A 5,090-nucleotide genomic window follows, 5' to 3' on the forward strand; every position below is an offset into this window, starting at 1 on the left:
CACACAGGTACACCAAATAGCATGCTCTGGCATGTGCAGAACTGTATGGTTATGTAAGTAGGAGTGTTTAGGATATGTACATGTGTGTGGTTTAAAATGTAGATCTGTATGTGTTTATGCCAATCATCAAGTTCATTTATGCATTTACTTTGGTCTATACACACACACACACACACATCTTTATTACTTGTTTCAGTCATATGACTGTGGCCATGTGAGAGCACCACATAGTGCTTCTTTTTAAGCCTAGTATTTATTCTATTAGTAATTCACCGACCGCTGAATTACAGGGATGTAAACACACTAATACTGGTTGTCAGGTAGTGTTGGGGAGACAAACACAGACAGAACACGGAGATATATATATATATACACACATACATTATATATATATATATAGAGAGAGAGAGATAGATAAATAGATAGATAGATAGATAGATAGATAGATAGATAGATAGATATATGATGGGCTTCTTTCAGCTTCTGTCTTTCAAATCCTCTCATAAGGCTTTGGTTAGTCCAAGACTATAGTTGAAGACACTTGCCCAAGGTACCACACAGTGGGACTGAACTCAGAACTGTGTGGCTGAGAAGCAAGCTTCTTACCACACGACCATGCCTGTACGTATCAAAGTGGACTTCAGTATAATTTGAACTCAAAGTGTAAAGACTGGCAAAATGCTACTGAGCACTTTGCCTGGTGTGCTAACAATTCTGCTAGCTCACCACATATACATCTATCAGTTAATATACACAGTTACAAAAGCGTTATTAATAGTCTCATGCTTTTAAGATACATTAAATTGGCAGATTTATATAACATGCCATGTATCTCCATGCAATCATTCAGGCTCATATATATCTGTAATATATATCTATGTAAGTATGTGTATTTGTGTTAATAGATAGGTAGATGTTGGATGAATATATAAACACGCATACATTTATATGTTTCTTGCTGTGTGTGTATGTGTGTGCATGTGTGTATGAATGTATAAATATATGTGTGTGTATATATATATGTATATATATATATATATATATATATAGATAGATAGATAGATAGATAGATAGATAGATAGATAAATAGACAGATATATAGAGAGATAGATAGATAGATAGGTAAATAGACAGAGAGATAGATAGACAGACAGACAGACAGACAGACAGACAGACAGACAGACAGACAGACAGACAGATAGATAGATAGATAGATAGATAGATAGATAAGATACATGTACACACACATCTATCTTTATCTTTTGCTTGTTTGAGTCTTTGGACTGTGGCTCTGCTGGGGCATCACCTTGAAGGTTATTTTTGCTGAATGAATTAATCTTAGTACTTACTTTTTAAAACCTGGTACTTATTCTATCTTGCTTTAAAAGTAAGTCCTAGGATCAATTCATATATATATTTAATCAATTCATATATATATTCTATGTATATATTTAATCGAAGCGTACAGTATTATATATCCATTATGGCTGATCTTACCAATTGGTTTTGCACTAGGTGTAACAGTCTGATTATGTAACCCTGCACTCATCAGAGGTAGCCATTATATATATGCATATATACACACACACATACATATATATATGTATACAACTGTGCATATATATATATATATATACACACACACACATATATATATACCCACACACATATATATACATAATATTAATGTTCTCAATAAAACTTTTAAGAAAAAGATTGATAATGACTTGGTTGTTTCATCTTGCTAGCTGTCATCAGACATATAAATTTATATATATATATATCATATACATGTATAATAAATATATACAACAAATATATATATATGTATACATGTATTTCTTTATTTGTGTATTAATGCTACCACTGGTTTTATGTTAAGAAAAACGTTCGTTTCCATTTTGGTGTTTTCATCCAAAATGTAGGAACACCATTTTCCATATGATTAGCTTGAAAAATTTTTAAGATATTACAATATATTTCTTAACATGAAACCAATAGTAGTCTTAATACACAAATAATCTTTATCCACCAATGTGGCATTGAGCACTCATTCTCATTGTTTGACATTTATGTACACACACACACATATATATATATATATATGAGTGAAGGTGCATGGCTTAGTGGTTAGGGTCTTTGGCTCATAAGGTTGTGAGTTCAATTCCTGGCAATGCACTATATCCTTGAGCAAGACACTTTATTTCTTGTTGCTCTAGTTCACTCAGCTGGCAAAAATTAGTACATGTATTCTGTGTCCCACTGAATCACCCTGAGAACTATGTTAAGGGCACATGTGTCTGTGGAATGCTCAACCACTTGCACATTAATTTCATGAGCAAGCTGTTCCTTTGATCAGATCAACTGGAAGCCTCATTGTTGTTATTGACAGAGGGTCAGTTATATATGTACATGTTATACACACATACACACACATAACCATCATTATTAATTTCACATTGCTTCTTTTGTTAGGATTGCAATATTGCACTTTACTTTTTTTCTCTTTCCTTCTTTCAGCCTTTCTTCACCTTGGCACAATATTCTGACAGACGCTCTCAGAAACATCTTAACAATGCTTTCCACTTCCCTGTGAGTCTATCTGATAATTTTGAAGACATACAAACTCCATCCAGTTGTTATTTTGGTAACTTCTTCTTCAGCATATATCTTTTTGTCTTTTATCTTTCACTTGTTTCCATCATTGGACTGCAGCCATGCTGGGGCACTCCCTTGAAGAATTTTTAGTCAAGTGAATTGATTCCAGTCCTTTTTTTTGTGTTTTTTTAAAGCCTGGTACATATGATATCAGTTTCTTTTGATGAACTGCTAGGTTACGAGGACATAAACACATCAACACCAATTGTCAAGCAGCGGAGGGGAAAAAACATAAACACAAAGACACACACACATATATATTTATATATACATTGGGCTTCTTTCCATTTCCATCTACCAAATCCACTCACAGCACTTTGGTTGGTCTGAAGCTATAGTAGAAGACACTTACCCAAGGTGCCATGCATTGGCATATATATATATATATATATATATATATATATATATATATATATATATATATATATATATATATATATATATATATACACACAGGATCTAGTGGTTTCAGATCAGTGGAGCATTGTGAACAAAACACTTCATTTCATGTTGCTCCAGTCCACTCACCTATAAATAGGTACCCCTGTGATAGACTATCATCCTGATCAAGAGAAATGTTGGCCTGCCTGTCTGGCCAATAGTGAGGCATAATCTGAAAGCTACAACAAAATTGAATAACATTGTGACTAGCTGTGTATAACAATATCTGATAGTCTGCTTTATACAGTGTTATATATATATATATATATATATATATATAATTCTTTTACTTGTTTCAGTTATTTGACTGTAGCCCTGCTGGAGCATCACCTTGAAGGGTTTTAGTCAAACAATTCGATCCTAACACTTATCTTTTTAAGCTTAGTACTTATTCTACCAATCTCTTTTGCTGAACCACTAAAGCATAGGTGCTTTTACATGGCAACAACATCCACAGGCCTGCAAAACTAGGACCTCTCAGCTGAGAGAGTGGCGTAGAGGGCATGCCTGTATGTATGGATGGCCACAATTTTACTTAGCTTGTGATGCAAACAGGCAAAATAGAATTCAAAACATGAGTGCATAGATGTGTTTTATTAATGTTTGGTTGTGCTAATGCATGAAACTCTCCTCCTTTGAGTCACTCTGTAACTTCTGCCAATTATGGATAAAAACATACATACATATGCATTTATATATATATATATATTATTATTAGACTATTTTCTTTAATCATTACATGGTGATCGCTTATAAAGTATTATTATTATCATTTACAGAATTGTAAAATTTGATGCTGCTTACCAAAAACCATCGCATATATATATATATATATATATAATAATATTAGGGACAAAATCCAAAATTACAGGTAAAAAACTCAATTAAAATCAATTTAAAAAATTAAAATTAAATTGAGCCTTATAAATAAAGTATATATAAAATATATAGTTTTAGGGAAAATAACCAATTTTCAAGAACTCATCGATGAAAATCCACTATCACATATAGAAAAATTAATAATTAAAAGCACAATAAATGAGTATAATATAAAGTAAAGTAAATATCATAAGATAAATATAATAATAATAATAATAATATTATATTTATCTTATGATATTTACTTTACTTTATATTATACTCATTTATTGTGCTTTTAATTATTAATTTTTCTATATGTGATAGTGGATTTTCATCGATGAGTTCTTGAAAATTGGTTATTTTCCCTAAAACTACATATATATATATATATATACATATATGTGAATGTTATAAATAATATGGGTGGCTAATTTGCAATTTTACAATCTAAAGGTAGAAATATATACATCACTAAAGTGACAAAGGGCACTGACAAGTCAAAACCACTCAACAGCCAAAGAAGCTTTATCTTAATGGCTGACAAAGTAAGCAACAAATTAGCCAGATAATTAATGATTTCGCCTTTTGATGCTCATGACTTTTAATGCTCATTGGTGGCTTCACATCTTGATGCTCATATATATATATGAATGTATATATATTAGTGTATGTATATGTGTATGTGTGTGTGTTGAATAATGGAAACAAAACTTCACTGTTCATACAAATGGTGTAGTTTGTTTGCATTCTTCACCAAAGAATGTAAAGATATTCACTGTTTGATTGATTAATGTATTATTTCCTTGTTTGGAAACAGGTGGGTGTTTGGCATCCAGCTGTAGAAAATTTTGCTTCAACATAACCTCATCAGACCCATGTTTGCACGGTGAAGTACAGATGCTAAAATGATGAAGATGATTGATATATATATATATACACACACACACACATATATGTATTTATGTACACAAGCATCTATATATCCATACATATAAATATGTAAATGCACACACACATCATCATCGTTTGACGTCCGTTTTCCGTGCTGGCATGGGTTGGACGATTTGACTGAGGACTGGTGAACCAGATGGCTACACCAGGCTCCTATCTGATCTGGCAATGTTTCTACA

Source organism: Octopus bimaculoides, chromosome 1 (genome assembly GCF_001194135.2).
Source record: "Octopus bimaculoides isolate UCB-OBI-ISO-001 chromosome 1, ASM119413v2, whole genome shotgun sequence".
In the NCBI taxonomy this organism is placed as follows: Eukaryota; Metazoa; Mollusca; class Cephalopoda; order Octopoda; family Octopodidae; genus Octopus; species Octopus bimaculoides.